The 23409-nt window shown below is 30.0% G+C and overlaps 1 protein-coding gene and 1 non-coding gene across 6 annotated transcripts in view; both read left to right on the forward strand.

Moving 5' to 3' along the window:
- Positions 1-23409, forward strand: part of LOC148280910 (uncharacterized) — a 150053-nt gene that overhangs the window by 17269 nt on the left and 109375 nt on the right. The window lies entirely within an intron of this gene.
- On the forward strand, positions 18882-18954 carry TRNAG-ACC (transfer RNA glycine (anticodon ACC)). Its single transcript has one exon. It is a non-coding gene; the product is annotated as a tRNA-Gly (tRNA).

Below are 23409 nucleotides of genomic sequence, written 5' to 3' on the forward strand. Positions count from 1 at the left end.
TTAGGTCTGCGTGTTCCTTAATCAAAATATGTCAAGCCTGAGAAAATCGTTACGCATAACAAGTTTGATGAACAGAAGGCTGAGTTTTTTTTTACAATACTTTTATATATTTCAATATTGTTCATTAACACGGTCGGGTTGTATTGACTTTCTCAATATGAAATCCATAACCATAAGGATAATGAATATCAATGGTGCAAAGTTGCAAGGTTACAGCCTTGTCGAACTCCAGTGGTGATATCTAACCACTATGTAACAACATCATTATTTTCATCATTCTAATCAGGCATTCGCTATTTAAGTGATGGACTTTAATCGAACCGAGGAATATTCACCTCTTTCTTTCAAAAAACTGCTACCTAGAAAATGCTTTTGCCAGTTTCTAAGAAGAATTAAAAAATATATATACTCGTATATGTACATTTTTATGATTTACTCTAATACTAATTTTTTGGGGCCATTTTCAACGAGTTTTAAGTCACTCATTATAAGAAAATAGGAATTAAGCTGCGGAAGAGTGGAGTTATGTATATTATTTATAAAACCATAATACGTATATTCATAAACTTATATGCATATTCTTCAAATAAAATTTTCAGCATTTCATAAATTTATTTTTGATACTTGTTTCATTTTTTCTCTTCATGCTTCAAAGCCAAGAATCGGGTTGTGCTCCCGTGGCTAGTGTCGCGGATTCATGGATCAAAGTTCCGAGATTCGAACCTCGCTCTTCCTCATTTATTAAAATTGTATTTTTAAATTGAAATATTTAGATAAATTATAAGAGCGCACATTCAATTTTTTTTTTAAACATGAAATATTTATTCAAAGGGGTGTTTTCATACAAAAAAATATTTCGTAGTCCCGAGACTTCATATTATCTTCATGTAACAAACAATGGTACACTAATTGCAGTGTATCTTGTTTATTTTTGTCACATAAAGGTTATCAGTCTTACGCTTCAGGTGCCAGTTCATAGACTGCGAAATATTCTACTGTAAAAACATATTTTAAAATAAATGTTTCATGTTAACTATGTTGGGAATTGAACCAGAGACCTTTTTCATAGTAGGCAAACGCGCTGACCACTACGCCACAAGACCGACAAGTACCAATGAAGTGCCCTATGTGCCATTAGGTGCCGAAAGGGAATTATGATAATGATGAACAAACAATGATCAAGATACACTGCGATTGGTGTTCTAACGTAATTCCCTATGCACCATCAGATGCGGAAATGAAATGATGATGATGACAATGGTGAAAAAACTTCAACTGACAATCAGTTGAATCAGTTCAATCTGACTACCGATTTATGTACATCTTTATTATTTATATTACAAAACGCACAATGAAAGAACAAAAACTTTTTTTAAACTATATATTTGTGGAGCAGTTGATTCAATATTAGTTTGGGCGAATGAGACAACTCATTTTACTTCTATCTAGCTTCATCATCTATTTTTTATAGCCATTTCATAGCCATAATATTTTCTCGTTACTTGTTGTTTTAATAGATAGTAGAAGTAGGTTTTAGACTTTAATTGAATAATACTCAAAATCCTTTTGTCCGAAAATGGTATTAGTTTGTATTCGTTTGAGTTATCTTTGTATTATATTATTTGTAAGTATTGTATTGTAGGGGTTGTGTCTTTCATTTGAGTAAGAGTAGTTTTTGAAGCTGTAAGTGAGTATTGTTTTAGCGTATAATTGCTTTGGTGTCATAGGTTGTGATTTGTAGAATATTTCGGTAGTCAGATGGCAGAAGGGACCATCTGTATTTTTGTATATGTTTAAGTTTTCAAAAGTTTTGATTAATATTTCAGTAAATACACGAGAAATAAAATTTAAAAAATCAGTGTCATTTAGAATAGTAATTTATTATTGAAAAGCAACGGTAAAATATTTTAGTTTGTGGATTGAAGTCTTGATTTTGAGACGTATTTCAGCTCTCCTGAACATTTTTGAAAATTAAAGATGGTCCCTTCTGCCATCTGACTACCGATTTCTTCAGTGGATGTCTGTATCGAGACTCAGAGAAATATTTTAATTATATATTTTTGTTCAACAAATACACTATTTAAAACTGTGTCACTCGCATCACCCTATCCGATTATACCGTACTCCAAAATTGGTTGGCACAATGCAAAATAAATCTTTAAAGTTCTTTGACATTAATTATTTTACGAATTGTTTTGAATATATACGTTAGTCTTTTAAGTTTATTTGTTATATGTTCAGTCTATTTTTTCCACTTTAAATTTATATCAATAATAACTCTAAAGTATTTGACAATATCTGTCCTATCTAATACTAGGCAATTACAGTTACAATTATTTTTCAAAATCGTAAAAATACAGTACATTATTTACAGTAAAACATTTAAGTTTGTAAGTGAAAATTCTTGATGGAAGTTCATTGTAATTTATTATATAAATAAAACACGAGTGATACTTTAATCCACAAATTTGGAATATCCAGTGACCGGTTATATAACTTTGAATTATGTATCCTTACCTCTGTTCTGTATAAATACATTTAACTTTTTAATAAATATACCAGTCTCGAAGATGTCGCGAAAGCGATGAAACCGGTCACTGGATATTCCAAATTTGTGGATTAAAGTATCACTCGTGTTTTATTTATATAATAAATTATTTACAGTACTCTAGTTTAATATTCGTATGTACATAAACATGATTAGTCATTATTAAACCCATCAAGTCAATGAATATAAATATTTGGGTTTATGTTATTTTTCACACATAGGAACCTCAGTTAATTAAACTATTATTTGCGTACATAAATATGCAATGTTTTAATTTACCGACTGGGAATGAAGCAATGGTACCAACTCAATCCGTGAAAATAAACTAAAAATAATACAGAAATTTATTGCTCTCGTGTTATTCATGCAAATGTTCTGTTTTGGTTTGTAAAATTATTTATTTTGTTTTTATATGCAAAACGAACAATTATTAATATGTTCTCGGAAAATTCATATAAATATTATCAGTTCAATTTTAAACGAGATAAAGGAATGTTTAAACTAAAAGGATTGTTATGTATTCATATGAGGGGTTTGCGAACGCCTTCAGTTGAAAATATTTCTGGAATGAGGAAATCCTAAGGGTTGAAACAGACAGACCGGCATATGTCAGAATATGCATGACAAGAATGGTAGGATTCTGGGATATAAGACATAAAGATATTTATTCTCGCGTTGACAATTTCGTATCAATGAATTTTATTTACCTACGTTTTGACACATCTATAATATTTTTACATGTCATATCTTCATAAATATTTACGCCCACTTCACCGGAAAGTAGCTGTCTATTTTATTTATTCTTTCGTTTTAGGATAACGATAGTATCTAGAATGAAAATAGAAAATTCAACTTAAAAGGGTGAATCAAATATTCATTTGAAAGAATGAACTGAGTTGGAATCTTGCTGAAATCATAATGTGAGGAATTAAATAACTTTTCTTGTCAACTATTAACCGACCATTAATTTCACTATTTATGTTTTTATTTATTCATTTATTTATTTACTTGTTTTTATAAAAGAATAGCCGTTACAAAAAAACAATATTTCCAAGTTAACCAAAAATTTAAGGCTTATCATATTTTAGTTTTTTACATAATCTTGAATACAATGTCAAAAAGCATACGTGTGTATCACTCTGTATAACTCCACTAGCAAAAAGTTGAAATATAAGAAAACAAAAGAGTTTTTTCGTTACGCTAATTCAAAAATATATATACTCAGGGTTTACACGGAGCTAGCCAAATAAGTTTTTTTAATCAAATTTAATATCAAAGAAGTTAAAAGTTTTAATATTCAATAATCAATTAATATCAATGGGAAAGAAAATAGAAATAAAATCAAATATGTACGATATACGCGAATACATCAGTAACAAACTACGCAAAAAATAAAAATTTTAAGTATAATTTACTTTCGTATTGGATAGTTGGGAAAAATTATAAACATCATTCAAAATAATGGCTGAATAATTTTCTTCATATTTGTTTCGAGTAAAAAATAAATATCGAATTTAACTTTTTTTTTTGACAAGAACTTAGGATTCTGGGTACTTTTTGTGCTTGATTTATTAACACGAAACAGTTGTTGCAGCTGATTGTTTGTAAAAGGGTTAAAATTTTAATTTTCTGAAGAAGTTGAGGGAAATTTAAATTAATATTAAATTTGTTGCGAAAAAGGGTAGTGGTTTTTTTGTATCGCGCAATGTATGGCTGTTTCTTGATAATCATTAAAATGTATCTTGTGTCTTTCGGTTTAGGTGCTTCAAAAATACATTTTGAATCCTATAAATTTTCGAAAAATATGAAGTATAATGCAGTTTCCAAACCTTATTTGTACTATGCTCCACTTCAACGATATGTATATAAATAATATGTTCATTATGTTACATCAGTTTAAGAAAAAAAAAGTGCAATCGTTGGGCTTTATGTGAGCTGTAAAGAGTTTTTAAGTGAGGTACGAATTTGGTCAATTTTTATCTCAAAACTCTACGATTTCTGATATCAAGACGGTTCCGTTTTTTCAATAATAAATCATTTACAATGCTAAAACCGCATTCAACTAAATATAATAATGGGAATGCCAACAGTAATTTTCTTGCTAAATTTTTATTTAGTTTCTGTTTTGCCATTGTATTTTTTTGTAGAATAATGCTTTGAAAAATTCTTCGTTTTGCAATTTCAAAAGTTTGTCTTGATATTGCATGGCCTCATTAGTCATATCTATCAATATTGGTTGAGTTATTCAAGATGAGATTTTTTTTTAAAATCTGAATATGTCATTTAAGTCACAAGCCATTTTATTCGTGTGATCCACAATAACAAATACAGCTGAATCAGTCACCTCACACTTATTGAGCCAGTAAAATTGCTCAAATTTGTTGTCCGAAATATTTTTTTATATACTTGCAGAAGTCCAATGAAGCCAAGCATCTTAGATTTTGCATCAATAAGAGTCTTGTTTGCTCCTTGGTGTGGTTTATTTTGCATGTTTATATTTTCAAAGATGTCCATCAAATAATTCACTAATGCTTGACCATTATTAACTGAATTGAAGTGTGTCATTTTGGGTTAGCCATTTAAAATCTGACTTGTAATTTTAAATAATTCCAATAATCTCTTTAGGCAAATTCCTTGAGACAATCATTTTATTTCAGTGTGTTTCAGTTGTTTTCAGCATTTTTACTCTCAAAATTTTTTTCAAAAAGACCTTCACATTTAGCATTTGGTTTTATAAAGTTGAAACATTTTATAACTAAATGTATCATCTCATTTAGGGCAGGTGAAAGCTTTTTTAAAACTAAATATTCTCTGTAAATAACACAATGTATAAACAACATGTCTGAATTGTCATCCTTCATTAATTTTAAACAACCGCATATCTAACCTATCATAACGGGAGCACTATCTGCAGTCCATGATGTTATATTATTTATTGATATTTGAGTTTTATCTAAATATATTTTTATCATATTATATTCGAGTATATCAATGGCAGTAGTAGTAGTGGTCTTCAATTTTTAACATAACAATATTTCTTCTTTGAATTCACCATTGACTATATCTCACATAAGCCATCAATTAAGCCTTACTGTCTCTTAAAGTTGATTCATCCATCTGTATTGAGAATTTTCTAACCCTCAATTTTTCAATTAGTTGTGTTTCTACATCTTTAGCCATCTCGTTTATTCTCTCACTAACAGTGTTATTGCTAAGTGGCATTTCTTTCACATCTTTGTCATCTTTTTCCAAAACCCTTTGAAAAAACCCGATATACATAGCTGGCTTAATCAAGTCTTCCCGTACCGTGTGATTTTTTTTGGACCTAGCCATGAGCAGAGAAATTTAGTAACTATCTTCAAAAGTACGATTTTTGGTAGCATTCAGTCCAGAGAATAATGAATCAATAATCGATTTTTTTCAAATTTTTCCTTCATATTATTAATCTGGTACAACGTATAGTTTACATAATTGCTATGTTTTGTCTTTAAATGAGTTTTAAGACGTTCCTTTTTATGGATTCGTTGGTCAAACAATGTTCGCACAGCAAAGAGAATGGTTAATAAATATCGCGAGCAGCAGGTATGAAAGCGAAATGAAAATAATTTTCTGAATACTCACGAACTATTTTCTTACTTGTGCTATTTATTTTTGCGTGGAGTTAGGAACTATAATTAAAATAAATTTCAAAAATGTACAGAATGTAAGCAAATGAACAGATCAATCACACAAAGTAGCCAATTATAACTTCAAAATGTTGATGTTGATATTTGGGCTAGTATTGCGATCTATCACTAAAAATAATATGAAAAAGTACAAATGTAACGGTGCTGCCATCATACTCGTATTTTCAAAAAAGTCAGAGTTGCGAAAATGCGTTTTTCGACAACAATGTAACAAATATTAATGATTCGCTCATTGCTCCCCGGTGGGGCGTACGCCTCACTTTGGGAAACACCGCTGTTTACACGCTTTCTGTAATATTTAAATTAATATTAGTTAAACCACGGTTTAAATGCTTATGTGGATTTATTTATCAATGTTACCTAGTAGGTAATACATTGGCTACCAAGCATGAAATCCAGGCTTTGATTTTTGACAAGTGCGACATAAAATATATTCCTTAAATATTATCTCACAGTACTTTACAACTGGCATCTAAAACGCGTTTGGATTTCCCTGCTTTTTAAATTAAATTATTTTAAATAAATTTAAGCATATTTTATTCTAAAAATGAACAAAACAAGTGTTTTTAATTTTAAGGCAAATTATTATGCGTATTTCTTTCTGCTTCATTTTGAACATATTTTATGTTTAAAATTAAATTTGTCATAAATACACAATGGTGTAAGAAAAACTCGACGGGTATTAATTTGCTTTCACTTAATTAATTGTTTTGAAATTGTTACGCTCCTCGTATTAAATTCTGTAAAGTTTGTGTTTAGTTTGAAAGGTTATGTATACATGAAAACGAAAGCCGATGGTTTAGTATTTCTACCTAAATTTGAAAACGACGTCTGTGTACTTAATAACAAGTATAATCCTTCAGAAAGGTCGTACACATATGTCACAAACATTGCAAATCCTTATTCAGACAAATCCGTCCGCAGACTTATCCAGAACGCGGTGCACGTCATCTAGAATAAATAAAATCGCATTTCTTATCTCTCACGAAATGAGAACGAGAAGTTGTAAAAAATAATAATATGCGGGCTCAGTTCAGGGGTCGTTTTGATGTTTTCTGCGGTTCAGAAAACGTTTTAAGGACGATTGTAACAGTGTAGTTTGTACAAGCAGTGGCGTACTAGAAGAGCGAACTCACTCATACTCAACAAACTTATTTTTTCGTTTACATTATAATAATAGGTGAAAGTGTACCAAAAATTATTCTCGGTACACTTTCACCCTCTAACGATCTTCTTCAAACTTATGAAAACAGTGTTACAAAAATATACATATTTGCATACAAAACATCGATTTAATAATTATTTAAATAAATGTTTCATTTCACTAGATTTGTTTTTTTTTTACTTCAACAGGCTAAAATACCCAGCACGGAAAAAATTTAGTAATTTATTTTTTCACAAAACTCTCAGATCAGTAGACGTAAATAAATATTTTTTGAGTTTCACTCATTCACTTTTGTTTGTTATCTAAATCAACGAAATTTTCCGAATTCAATCAAACCCCAAAAAATCAAAGTCAAATAAAAATTATATTTTTTTTAGAAAAACGAAAATATATGCGTTCTATGATTTACCCAAATATTTTAATTTGGAGGGCCATTTTCACTAGCCAAGGGACCTCAACCGGTTCAACATATGAACCGAAGCCGGAACCTCGTGTGTGTGACAAACACCTCGGCCATTGCGCTAGAGCATTTTGATTTAAGTGGGGCTTTTGAATTTTAGCAGTACCGCCACTGTGCACGGGGTACTTTTAGCCAGGAATCGCAGCTGTGAGGGAGTCAGATAAGGCTGTGAGAACCTTTGATGTTTATGATTTCTGTCTCTTTTGACAAGAACGGATACGGAGTTCCTCTAAATTCACACTTGCACCCTCGCGACTCACGACTCACGCTGTAACAGAAGCTTCCGTTTTGTGCAACAATCCTGCAACTGTGTGACGTCGCGCTTCAATATTTGAATCTTACTTGTAAATTGAATATAAATTTATTTAATATAAAACTATTGTTACTAGATATAATATCTTTAAATCTTAGAAAAAAAGATAGCATATTTGACCAAGTTACAACAAATGCATTCAATTTTTTTTTAATTACGCTCTTTTAAATCTATACCTTTAATACCAATGGTTATGCCGGTTGATAGAACAATCTTGCTACTTAATCGCATCGCCTCGGATGTCAACATATTTTACGACAGTGGGCCTTCCCTTAGGAAAGCACTTTCTAACTTTTAATTTTTCTTTTTACATTTTGTAATATTATTTTAATAACATGACTATCTACTGTAATTTGTGATTTATTATTGTATTTATAATTAATTGGGTCTTTTTTCTGTAATGTTCTAAATATCTGAATAAATAAATTAATAAATGAATATAAATCTTAATGTTAGTAACTGTGTATATGAACAAGATTAAAAGTGACAACAGTATACTAATGTAAGCTCAAACAAATCCAGATAAATTAAACAATCTTCATATTCATCATAAACTATAAATAATTATTGTTTGACTATAAGAGTGTGACGTACCTGTATCGGCCTCGAGGTGTAATGGTCAGCGCTTTTGCCTACCATGCAAAAGGTCTCAAGCTCGATTCCTGACATGGTTTTTATGAAATATTTATTTTCGAAAGTGTTTTCACACTAGAATATTTCATGGTCCCTGGACTGGTACCTGAAGCGTAAAACTGATCATCTTACGTTCATGCAACAGAAATGATCAAGAGTCGCTGTGATTGGTTACCAATGCAGTGCCCTATGCATCATTTGGTGCGGAAAGGGAATGATGATGATGAACAACATTATAGTATAGATACATAAATTAAACAATAAATACCGATAAATTAAACAATGTTTGAGTATGTCCAAATGCTTGCAGACTGGCTGGATTTCCTCCCTAGGAAGTTGTTCATATTTAAATTTATTTCAACAGAGAGGGAAAACATTTTTGATAAGAGAATATGGAAGTCTGGGCATTTGCATAAATGCCTAAACTTCCACATTCCCTTATCAAAAATGTTTTCCCTCTGTGTTGACATAAATTTGAATCTTTATAACTATCATAAACTATAAATAATTATTGTTTTACCACAAGAGTGCGACGTACCATTGTTGAAGTTATATTATTAGCAGCCATGTTATTTTAACTGCTATGTGATTTTTAATACATAGTCGATTCTTGGGTTTTATTATTAATACCTAAATACAAAGTTATATCAACGTGTGTGCATGAACGTATACGGGTACATTTATGTATAAAAATTCCATATCTCATATATTATAAATATACGTGAAGTGTTTTCAAACTTTCGATAACTAATTAAATATAGTACACATAAAATAAATAAACAAAGAACTGTTTTGGGTAATATCCTTTTCTTGTTGTGAAGCATTCAAAGATGATGGATTGACTCCGTGAGATATTCAGAAGGTTAATAAGATTGATGTAAAGAGAAATGATGTTACACACATTAGGACCATACAATAATACATTTAATAATTATACGTCTACTGACTAATGAATATAATATTTTTATGTTTGTTTTGACTGTAAAAGATTGCCAGCACCAACAAGCCGTCTATTTAACTATATGTGGCGGTGAAAAATATTTAATTTTATTTTATATTACGATTATTAAAGATTTTTAATACTGTATGTTTTGACATTTTATCATACGCAGATAAGGATGATTAAAATACGAATTACCAAGATTTCACATGACTACATTAAACAACAGACGATTATAAAGTTCCTTAAAGGATCCTTCATCGAGGGAAGAGATTGTTAACTTGATATGATGTCACCTGAAGGCAGTTGAGATGAAGTAATATAGCGTGTGTGGGTAATTTGAAGTTCGTATCCTTTTAAAGTTTATGCAATATAGCGTCTTAGTAAATATCTACATTCTTGAGTTAACTTCTGCGGTAAATTACTTTGGTATACATAATGTAATTCTAACAAAATGACTTTCACTAAAATTTATGTTTATTAATTTATTCCTATAATAATTTATAAATTTATTTATTTATTTATTTTTATTTATTTTTATTTATTTTTATTTTTTATTTATTTTTATTTTTTATTTATTTATTACACCGATTCGTTAGTGTCCCTTTATCTAAAAATGATTATGAAATTGAACTTGATACCATTAAATAAATAGCTTTATATAACGGTTTTACCGTCAAATTAATTAATACCCTTTTAAATGGAGAACTAAAAAAAAAAAACAATTTTTAAAAATCCTCCTATAAATGCTAATTAAAATAATGGTAATACTTGTTAACGGAGACAAATTTTATATGCAAGTAATACCTCAACTTTTATTTCAAAATTCTTACCAAAAAATATAAAACCTGCATTCTACACTAAAAATAATATTGGAAAATTACTAATAAATTGTTCAGGTAAAAGTTATATATTTGACGATTCGGGAGTTTACCAACTCCAATGCAGCTCGTGCCCATCGAAACACATTGGGAGAACGTCAGGTAGCTTTAATATTCGCATTAAAGAACACATGAGATGTTTAAATTATATTAATTTTTCAGAGTTTGCCAATCATTTTATAACTTCAAATGAACGTATTTATCCAGAGAGCAGCCAGCCAGCCATAGAAAAGTGAAACTGAGATAATAACCATTTTTTGAAAAGAGTGAATTGTAAAACCTACACAATAGTTTGAATGTTTTTGACATTAACAAACGATATACAATAAATACGTAAGTTATTTTTATATATTAAAAACAAGAATCTTATTGTGTATTTGACCAGTTTAAAAGATTTTTAAAGTACCGTAAGATTTTTCTAGTTTTGTGGGTGTTTTCTGCAAATTGAGAAATGCCGTTTTTGTGGTCGACACCTTTTTCCGGAGGTGATTAATACAGTTTTTTATATGAAAGCGGTCTGACTTTTTTTAACAGAACATAGAATCGACCTTACTGCACCCGATAACATCAATATCTTATTTTTCAAAGATAAAGGAGTAAAAAAAAATCATTCAATATGACCTAAATTCAATAATATGGAGATTTTTCACATTAAAAAAGCTTTAATAACTTATGTTCCCTTTATAAATATTTTAATAACTTTTCAGTACAGCCCCCTTTTTTAATTAAAAATCAACCAATTGGCTAACCCCTTCCTCTACCCCCCTCCTTTTCAACTCTCTACAAATTTTCAAATATGAGATTAAATATTTTTTTGTTCAGCTTAATGCATGTTTGGACATCTCTATAAATCTGCATGTGATGTATGTATTTTTGAAAATTCTATTCTAAATATATTAAGGTGATGGTGGAGGTGGATATGTATTTTAGTATTCGCATGTTGGCGTAGTGTGTGTCCTGACAAAGAGACGGGTACGTCTTGAAACCGGTAGACTAAAAAAGTCGGTAAGTGATTATATACTCATATTTACTAACATTAGTTAATTTATATAATTTGCTGAATAATTGATAAAATCGTTTAGATCCTTACAAAATGATATTATTATAAATTGGCTAAGTGATTTTGTGCAAGTAAAAACATTGATTTCATTGAATTGATTGAACTTAGAACGCAAACAAGAGCACGAATAGTTATCTTTAACAACAACAAAGATATTTGTTTAGTATTTCTTTTTTTTTATCTTCATAACAATGTAAGCTTTTTTAAAAAATTTAATACCAATTACTTATTCAAAACCTCATTCTATAACATGCGAAATCAGTAAAATTGTTGTGTTATTTCATACAGATAATAGGAAAAATTAAATTAGTTTATACAGCTTTTTCAACAAACAAAATTCCCTATTTTGTATCGGTTTTCATATTTTTTTTTTATTAACATAAACGGCAAATCTGCCTTTTACAAACATTTATAATATAAACATATTTGGCTTAATTTTTTTTTTTTAAACGTGAATTTTAAAAACAAGATTTACAAAAAAATAAAAAATTATACAAGATTTATATTTAAAAAATTAACTTAAAAATTATACAGCATATTCAGTAGAAAGTTTAAATAATAAAACATTCTACAGTAAAACAACAAGAAAATCATAAGTACTGTTTCACACAGCTAGGCAAAGTGAACAAAAAACTGTATATATATATATTATGAAATGCACGAATAAATAAATATAATTACCATTCACCATCTTTGAAAAAGATGTTATAATATTAATTATAAAAGTAATTTTGAATAATTTTATAAATTGGCCTAATAATTTCTAGCATGTTGCTTATTTTTGTAAAGTGCTGAACCTACTTCAACATAAACTTACTATAAAATGTCAGTCTCACGTCACGCTTACAGCACACGGATGGGTGTTTTACCAGGTGCTATTATAATTGGCTTTCTGACACCTTAAATAAAAAAGGCTATGTAACAAGACTTTTGTATTTTCACAATTTATTGACCCAAAGAAAAAAAAAGGTTTTCCATTTCCGTACAATCAGCTAATTTATAACCATTTTTTGGGAGTTTCCCGCATAAACCTCAGTATCGTTTATTAAAACATTATTCATTTTTAAATATACATACATAATTATATATATATACATATTTATATATATATACATATACATATTTATATATATATACATATACATATTTAATAAACTTAAATAATATAATTTAAACAATCGGGTTTTTAATATTTAAGGCTTTAAATTAACAAATTATGACTATTGTCCATGCGATGATATTTTTTTACAGAGTATCGAACATCAGTTTTTTCAGTGCCCGTTTTTAAGTTTATTGCGCCATAATTCTAAAACAGAATGCAGGAAAGATGAAATATCCTTAACAAATATTAACATAGTCGTTAAAAGTAGTTATCACGCGCCATTGTTCTTAGATATTACAACACTGGTTAACTAACTTTTTCGAGTACTTTAGCCTTGTACATAACACGGGTCCAAACATGTATAAATATTTTAAAAACCAATCGGGTAATGGTCCCGTGGCTAGTCTTGCGGACTCAAATATCAAAGATCTGAGGTTCGCACCTAGCTCTACCACAGCTTTATTTCCATTTTCTTATAACTTACAACTCATTAAAAATGGCCAAATATATTTGGGTTCATCATAAGAACATGCAAGTTTTTTAATCTTTAATAAACAAATGCGTCACGTTGGGTTACGTACCTTCAAAAGTTTATATAAATTTTTCGTAATTTATAAACAAATGTTTAAGCTTCAAAGTAACCTATGTGCTTAAATTATACGTTTATAAAAGTTATTTTGTTATTTTTTTTTGTAAAACAAAAAAATCAACTGACTACTTTTATATTTTTACAATTTTAACATGACGAGAAAGAAAATGTTTTAGTTGCTTTTGAAAATTAATATTACAATACCGTAATTATTATTTTTTTCTAAGCTTTGTACGAATCATATTACATCTCAATAACGTTTACTTGTATTTTATATAAAAAAATAAATCTAAAAACCATTTTTTTTCAATTTTATCAGTAAAAGAAAATATGGTATTTTTTGCTTAAGGTTACATTTTAAGATTTATATTACAATCGCCTAATTTATAAACGTTTTGGCAAGTTTCAAACTAACCTACCAAAATAACGTTCATTTATACCTAGTATGCGCACTAAACATGATTAAGTGCCTACCATTTTACTATCTAAAACACGGTAATAAAGCACCGCTTGCCGACTCAAGCCATTTTCTACAAAAATAATTATGAATGCCTCAAAATAAATCCGCTGGTACATATTAAAAAATGTATGGCTTTTACCACTTTAATTATTAAGGTCGAAAAAGAGCTATTGTACCTCGGAATCAAACATAAATTTTAAATACCTGTTTCTCGTAAGCATTGTAAATTTAAATTATTCTACTCTTAGTAATTTACCGGCTAAAATTTTACCGTCAAATATGTTTTAATGGATGTGATAAGCCAAAACGAGGTCTAAAATTTTTCATTGATTCGTCTTCATAATTTTATCAAAAATATTTTTAATGAGTCTAAATCTTTCAAAACGGCATTAATGATAGGATAAAAAGAAAGGGAAACATTTTTTTATGTTATTCATCAAAAATATAGATTGAGTAAACGATTAATTTTTTTAAACTGAAAAACTGCAGGACCAGTATGTCAGCAGGTTTTTATCTTTTTAATATGAGTAGGTGTAAGTACAAATTACATGAATGACTTAATTCTACATGTTATCTTTGTATATAAAATTCTTCTGTGCGAGTGATGTCACTGAACTCCTCCTAAATGGCTTAACTGATTTACGTGCGGTTTTCAGAGAAATGTAGATCTTCAAGCTGCGCGTGTTCGTAAATAATAACATTTTCAAACAAATCTGTAAAAAAAAGTTAGAAGCATATTTTTTTTTCATCGTTCTACCAGGGTTGCATTTGACGAGAATGCATACACAAAAATGGATGGATGTTGTTTTTTTTGTGTTTAAAAAGTTTGTTTTTAAATGTTTACAAACAACATTCGCTTTCTATGGATCCCAATCAGGTTCTTTCCTTATATTCCTCATATATTCTTCCCATTTATTTCTTTTTACTAGATTATTTGTAGGTCTTAAATAATATTAACTGACATTCAATTTTTTTTTTTAAATCGCATTCCTACCTTATGTGCCAAATTTGACATTTGCAAAAAGAATTCCATGTGTGAAAATTAATTATTTTATAATTTGTAATTTAACCATAATCGAGTACCTAGGTACCTACTTCAATTCAATATTTGAATATTAATAATTTTCAGTTTTGGAATTCAATCATATACAAGTACCTAGGTACCTGCTTATCAATGAAAATATTTTTTTAAGGTAATAGCAAGAAAGTCAATGTTCTGGCAGAACAATTTCTGTCGGTCCCGCTAGTATAGAAAGGAAAAATAAACAAAAATACAGTTAATGGATATAAATTAGTATAAAATATAAGTTATGTACAAAACTGCCATAGGTAATAAATTGTCTTTGTCCGCATCCTCCTCTCCGTTGCTCTCTATCCCTGAACAAATATAAGTTTTATAGTGAGAAGATCTTTTGATATAATTATGTATCCCTGTACCGCGGGCCAACTGTTTGTGACTTTTTATAACTTTTATAATCCGAATCATTTCTATCAAACTTATATGTTATTCTTATTTAAATATTATGTAGGTGCATATAATATGCATTTGTGTGTTCGTTTTAAATCAACGTTCGCGTATTGTCAAACCTTATTTTATTGGTGTCATTATTTCGTATTTACTGCATTTTGTGGTTACCTACCGTATTGTATAGGACTCGTCGCTCATTATTTATTCGATGTGTATCAGTTAAATTTTAAAATAAAATGAATTTTTTTCAGAATACGGTTTTGAAATTTAACATACTTAAAAAAAAAAAACAATTTATATCATTTCTTGATTTGGATTTTAACTAAAAGGTTTCTAACTTTTTACTAAGCTCTTTATTGTACCATTTTTAATACAATTACAAGTTTTAAACTGTTTTTTTTTATATACTTACGCACCCATACACACGCTCCCTCTCCCTCATTCATCCCCACACGCACATGTATCCTCTCCCTCATACATTCACGCATACACACATTTACATACACATGAATACAAACGTCACACAAATACAATTACTAAACTTCTTTTCTTATATATTATGTGTCATTATATTAACAGTGGATTTTTTTAACTGGCTTTAGCATTGTTAAGATTTTTCTACTTATTTTGTTTATGTAATAGCTGTAAAAATCCCAAATAAAATAAAATAAATAAATAAAATATGTAACACGTGGAATTATTACATGTGAGCCATCACATTTTTTCTATTTACGTTTTTTTTTTGTAATTTGTCTTGGGATTAAGTCAAGCATAAACAAAGTTTAATTGTGGGCGTAATCGTTATTTTCACGAAGCAAAAAAGCACTATTTGGAGGTGAATCTCACCCACATGATAAAGGATTCAGCTCTTTTACTTCACAAAAGTCAACATATGGAAAAGTTGAGAAAATGGGGATGTTTAAACATGGTGTATTTCACACAGTGTGTAAAATGGCCACTTAAACCAGCCAATGACAAGTCATAAGCCTTGTAAATGCCTAGACTTATATATTACCTTCAAAAGAAGTTCGCTATAATCACAAAAATACTAGGAAATACATTTGAAATACTTTCAGAATGCAGGACAAATTTACCGTTGTTTATGGGGAGAATAATTGGTCTGTTTAACAGCCTACCGAGAGAAGTGGATATTTTCCATGCTGGGATTACCAGTTTAAGACTTTTCCTCTCTAACTATAAATCATAATGTGTATTAGTGACTTCTTCGTCTTTGTTTACTATTGTTTATATGGACCTTAATAGTATATTGTGCTTTTTTATCATGTTTTTGTAAGGTGTACAGTCTTACGCTTTGTAAAAAAAATGATAGTAAATTATTACAAAAAAAAACAAATCCAGAAAAAGTATTTATGATGAAAATAAACTAATGAAAATCGATGCTAAAAACTAATTCATTTCAACTTCAAATAAAGAAGTGACTCAGGAAAAGCATTCACAAATTTACTTTAGGTACCTAATAAACCTTTATTTGCTTATTTATATTGAACATAAACAGCGGATTTAATTACTTTAATACGTGACCATGTTCAATTAATTGTTTCTTGCCATGAAACCGGATATCCGCATTAAAATAAAAGACTTTTGTCTTTTGAGGGTGTACCGCCGCGTTGTGTTCTTGTAAAATCTTTTAATCCAAGGTACAACTTATTTATATTTTGATTAGGAATGTGAGCCTTATTGGGTCTCATTAAATGTTCCGAAGTAATAAATCAATATAAATATTATTTCAATTAGAGGCACGTCTGGTGCTTCTGTTTCACATTGATAATGCAAAATGTCAACTTTTTTATTACTTCTTCCACTTTATTATTTTCATCGGCTAATTCAGAGTATTTGCCTACTTCGTATTTTATTGCCGTTAAAAATAGATGCTAACGCAAAGGAACGAGTCAAAAAGATCGAAAGTCGTTTGTGATATGTGTTGACTGTTGACCCTTTTTACTAATTTGTCTTTTTTATAATATTTTTTAAAAATTATTTTTGCACCACAACAGGCCAGAAGGCCCAATTACAATAACGAATTACATCACCGAACACCCAGGCTTGAGAAAAATCACATTATTTTTTTGTGTTCTCGCCGAAAATCGAACCCGGAACCTTCCGTGTGTGAGTCAAGCGTCTTGACCACTACACCTACTACAATCTACTTCCATTATCCATAAGGACAATTAGTAAGTTCTCAAAATATTAAATTGCTATTAAGAAATGAATAGTGGAAGTGGGTTGCGCACGGATCGATGAGTGGATCAAGCCAAATAGGTGAAATGTATGCACTGTTTATGATTTTTTTTAAATTGGTCTATATAAATTGGTTGTGTTTTTTGTGAATATTTTTGTTTTTTATTGTTTCTTATGTTAATTATAATTAGGTTCATCGGATTAATTTGGTTTTTTTTATTGTTATTATTATGTTAACTTTGTTAAATAGCTAATCTTAGGTATGCTTCACATTTTGTAAAATGTTTCCCTCGGCATGGGACACCCCAGTGAGGGAACATTATTCTGTATAAAAAAAGAATACAAACAATGTAAAAGTATAAATAAATAAATAAATACCCATGCAGGTGTATTCGATGTCGAATGCTTATTTTGGTACATACCAGTTGCAACTGAGTCTTATTTCTGAAATTTCCCATAGAAAGTTCACTTTAATCAGAGGATAACTTAAATATAGTGACATTTGAATGTACTTTGGTTTTTATGATATTTTCTCTTAAATTTTATCGAGATAATAGTTATTTGCATCAAAATTTTAAAGTCTCCTAGAATATATTTATAAATTCCCTTAAATTTAATTATTTGTTACGTTGCGAAAATAATTAATCATCCTTAAAAAAGTATGCATTTTATCATTTTTATTTATACAGCGCCATTTTTATAATATAATCCCTCAGAGGCCCTTTATCAATTCATGAATATTGATTTTAACTTATATTATAGAACTTATATAGTGCATCATAGATTCCTATTAACTGAGGCCCATAGGGCCGATTTAATAAGGGCAAGAGGAAAAATACATTTATGCCCGTCGAGCCGATCACAAGCATGTAACGGTAGCCAACGCCCGAATATTAGGTATTATTTTAAATTACAGATTATTCACTATTCAATTTTTATCGCTTACTAACCGATCTTTTTGTTTAGATATTAAATATTATGTGCGGTTAATTAATTGTTAAAAAGGTAATTATGTGCGATTAATTTTGTGTGGTATTTAAACCATTATTTTGAGTCACAGATTATTATTTATTGAATTTTGATTACTACAAACAACAAAAAAAAATATGAGGCCCAAAGGAGCGATATTTCTAGGTGTTTGAGACCCCTATCAACTAAAATCTAAAGAGCATATCAATTGAGGCCCGTAGGATCAATAAAAAGAGGCCCGGGGGGATGAATTTTTAACATTCAGCAATATTTGACTGTTGCCTGCTAGTTTGATCAATAATTTTACTATGGTAACGTACAAATGTATGTACATTTCCAAAGCTTTAACATGTATTGAAAAAAAGAAGACACTCTTTTTTTTTAAATAACTATTTATTTTAATAAATCGGCCTCGTGGTGCAGTGGTCAGCACGTTTGCCTACCATGCAAGAGGTCTCGGGTTCGATTCCCGACATGGTTGACAATTTGATTTTTTTTAAAGATGTTTTTACACTAGAATATTTCATAGTCCCTGGAAGGGTACCAGAAGCGTACTCCTGATCATCTTACTTTCGTGTAACAAAGATGATTAAGATAAACTGCGATTGGTGTAACAATGCAGTGCCCTATGCACCATTAAGTGCGGAAAGGTAATGATGATGATGATAATTTATTTTGATAAATACGCGGACAGAGTCCATATTTACATAATAATAAAAATAAACATCATATAGATACAGGAATATAATACTAGAAACGAAACAATAAAAGCAATAGCAGAGACAAATAAATATAATGGACAAACACCATGGCATCCAGGTTGAACAAAGATATAATACAAATATAAAATATTATTATTTGCTTTTTAATTGATAAGCGAGGTATTTTATTTTCAACAAAGATTATTTAGATCCTGATAGATCGTTCTGTAAAGAGTTGCCCAGAAACCATAATATTAGTAATATGATGACCGAGGAACAGAATTTCATTATTAATTTGGTAATGTATCCAAAATAAAACTTGATTTTTTATAAAATATACAAAGGGTATATTGTGACGCGTTTCGTCTTGTTAGGACATTTTCAAACAAACTAACTTAAATATTTACAAAGTTTCCAGTTTCTAAAAATAATTGCTATTTTATGTTTGTGGATTTCTATACAAGACAAAATAAGTAGAGTAATTAAAATTCAATTAGGGTATACTGGGTATATTAGAGGAATATTTTGGTTATATTGGGGAAAAACCTTCCATTATTAAAAAATATTTGTTAGGGTATGACTTTAAAATTAATGTAATAATTATAAAAATATTGATTTCATTTATACAGGTTTATTTTGAAAATTATTGTTGAAACTCTACATTGGTGTTTTACACAGGTTTCATTCATGTTTAATTGTCGGCATACATAATAAATAAATAAAAAGAATTTCATTACTTCCGAGGCTACGTGAAGAAATATCAAGAGGTGTTTGTTAGATTATTTTTTTAAAATATGTATGTATATGTTTGCAGTCGGAATATTAAATAAACCATTCAGTATTTTAAAAGTGCGTTATATTCATATCGGAATAGTTATATTTGTATCTTGAGACTTATGTGTAAGCCTGAGCCTGGTAGCCTCGGCGGACAAAGATTGATCATTTTTAATTTATAAAAATATTTTGGCTCATTGAAGACACTTTCAATTTTTTTTAGTAAAAAAAAACCGTGATTTTTTTATTTATTTCATTTTGCATATTATCGCACTTCGCTTGCATACTTGTATGCATATTTCAGCCTTTTTATTTTGTATATAGTTTGGTATCTAGTAATAAGTTACATCAAATGCATTCTGATATAAAAGATATATGAGTTATTTTACACCAGGACAAATTTGTACCGTCGGGAGCAAAGGGTTAAAAGACACATGTGTTGCCGGTGTACAGTTAGGGAGGATTTCTTTTATTATCGTATAAAAATATTTATTGTTTTATTGTTGTCATGTACAGGGTCAAACTAAGGGCGCTAATGAGGGTGAGGTTTTTTAATTCTCTGTCTTGATTTATTCAAACCTAATTGATATTAAATTTATAATATAAGAAATTAAACACTGATTTAAGTCTACTGAACAGTTTATTTTATTTTTAAAAACTTCATGACAGTTGTTTTGCCTTGTTAGGGTATTTTTAAACTAATATGTATTGAATTTTCTTACATAGTTATATAATTCAAGGTACTTAAGCAAAAATTAAAATAATCTTATGAACTTCAGCATGTACGTTAATCATAATTGTATGAAAAACCAATAGTTAAGGGCAAAGCTAAGTGTTCAATAAGTAATGGAGAATTTATGTATTTATTAGTTATTTAAATTCAAAGTTATTCAAATTATTTATTCACAAAGTAACATAACAAATAACAAAGAATTTAAGACGTTAAATTGGAATTTTATAACAAACCAAGAACCCTTGAGCAATGGTTCGACATTATTAAGGTGTAATACTCTCTAATAGCAAGAGTATTTGCCTCATAAACATAGTTTCACTAATGTGAGAGATGTCAATCTCCAAAGTGATAATGTTCAGCTGCTTGACTGCTGATGGGTTTCAGAAAAAAATACTAACTAACTAACTAACTAACCATCACGCCATTTCCCCAGAGGGGTAGGCAGAGAGGATAGAACGCCACACCACTCTGTCCTGGCACACTTCCTTTGCTTCCTTCACATTCATACATCTTCTCATGCACGCACGTCGATTATTCCGACTTTTCACATGACCACTTTCAAGAATTTGTTGTACTTGATCATGCCATGTCTTTCTCGGCCTTCCTCGACTTCTACAACCAGTCACATTCGCATCATAAATCTTTTTAGCCGTTCTTTCATCATTCATTCGCTCCACATGACCGAACCATCGCAAAAGACCTTTCTTAATTTTGTCGATAATGCTTAACTCAGCCTTGCATTCTGCTCTAATTTCGACATTAGGGCACCTATCATACATTGTTTTTCCGCACATTCGCCTGAGGGATCGCATTTCAACAGCATTCAGTCTACTTTCGTCCCTTTTTTTCCAACTCCATGCTTCGCTTCCATACATTAGGGTTGGTACCAGAACTCCATTATGAACTGCTAATTAAGCCTCTTGCGATAGACACTTATTTGCTACGACAGACTTTAAGGCACCATTAACTCTGTTACCGGCACTAACCCTCCTTTCAATATCCTTGTCCATATTTCCATCTCTAGTAAACATACTACCCAGATATACAAATTCTTCGACCTGTTTCAAACTATCTCCATTTACTATAATCTTACATTCAGTCATAGTTACATTTCTTTCAAAGACCATGACGTTCGACTTTTGCACATTCATTAGCAAATCACTCTCCTCGCACACTTCGTAAACCTTTGTAACCAAGGATTGCAGTTCCTCTTCGCTGTCAGCTAGGAGGACTGCGTCATCGGCGTACAGAAGGCAACTGACAGTTAAATTACTCATTTTCGCTCCCACATCCATACTTTTCAATTCTTTCATACATTTATCCATGTATATGTTGAATAACCACGGTGACATTACACATCCCTGTTTGACTCCTTTAGGGATGTCAAACCAGGAAGTTAATGACCCATTTACCCTTACACACGCTACACTATCTTTGTACAAGGAAGCAATAGCGCGGACAAGGTTGTCACTCACTCCATACTCCGATAGAACCATCCATAATTTTTTCCTATCAACTCGATCAAATGCTTTTTGCAAATCAACAAAAGCGCAAAAAAGCTTCTGGTTTTTCGCCAAAAACTTTTCTGTCATATTGCGTAATGCAAAAATTTGATCCATACATCCTCTACCATTCATAAATCCACTCTGTACATCCCATACTTTCTCCTTGGTCACGTTTCTTACTCTTTCTATCAGTATTCAAAAATACTATAGTTTACAACATTATTTTTATTTTTACTTAAGTACCTTGAATTATTTATCTTTATAAAAATATTCAATACATCTATTATTTTCATTCGTTTGAAAATGCCCTAACAAGGCAAAACAATTGTCACGAAATTTTTGTTTTTATATTTGTAAAAATAAAATAAAGTGTTCTCTAGACTCAAATCAGTGTTTGATTTCTGAATTGTAAGTTTAAATATGGAGTTCTACAAAATAAACACCAAATCAATCAACCAATTGATATTATATTTTTAATTTTATTGATTACTCGAATTCTACATAGTATGGATTGCTAACCGGACAAAAATGAACGATATCAAAAAAAAAAATCTTTAAAACCATTACCCTTAAACACCTTAATAGTCCCAGAAAATAGAAAAGTGGTCTACTAGCGGACTTTATAAAAATATATATTCAGGAAATTCCAGAAAAGGGGGACTATAATTGAATAAACAAACAAACAAACAAACAAACAAACAAACAAACAAACAAACAAACAAACAAACAAACAAACAAACAAACAAACAAACAAACAAACAAACAAACAAACAAACAAACAAACAAACAAACAAACAAACAAACAAACAAACAAACAAACAAACAAACAAACAAACAAACAAACAAACAAACAAACAAACAAACAAACAAACAAACAAACAAAACAAACAAACAAACAAACAAACAAACAAACAAACAAACCAACAAACAAACCATCACGCTGTTTTCCCGTAGGGGTAGGCAGAGAGGAAAGAACGCCATAACACTCTATCTTGGCATACAGACCTCGCTTCCTCTACATTCATACATCTTCTCATGCACGCACGCCGATTATTCCTACTTTTCACATGTCCATCTTCAAGCATTTGAAGGACTTGATCGTGCCATGTCTTTCTCGGTCTTCCTCGTTTTCTGCGTCCATCAACATTCGCATCGTAGATCCTTTTAGCCATTCTTTCGCTGTCCATTCGCTCTACATGTCCAAACCAACGCAGCACCCCTTT

This window comes from Micrasema longulum, unplaced genomic scaffold (assembly GCF_059751315.1).
Source record: "Micrasema longulum isolate JH-2025_06_02 unplaced genomic scaffold, ASM5975131v1 h1tg000511l, whole genome shotgun sequence".
Lineage (NCBI taxonomy): Eukaryota > Metazoa > Arthropoda > Insecta > Trichoptera > Brachycentridae > Micrasema > Micrasema longulum.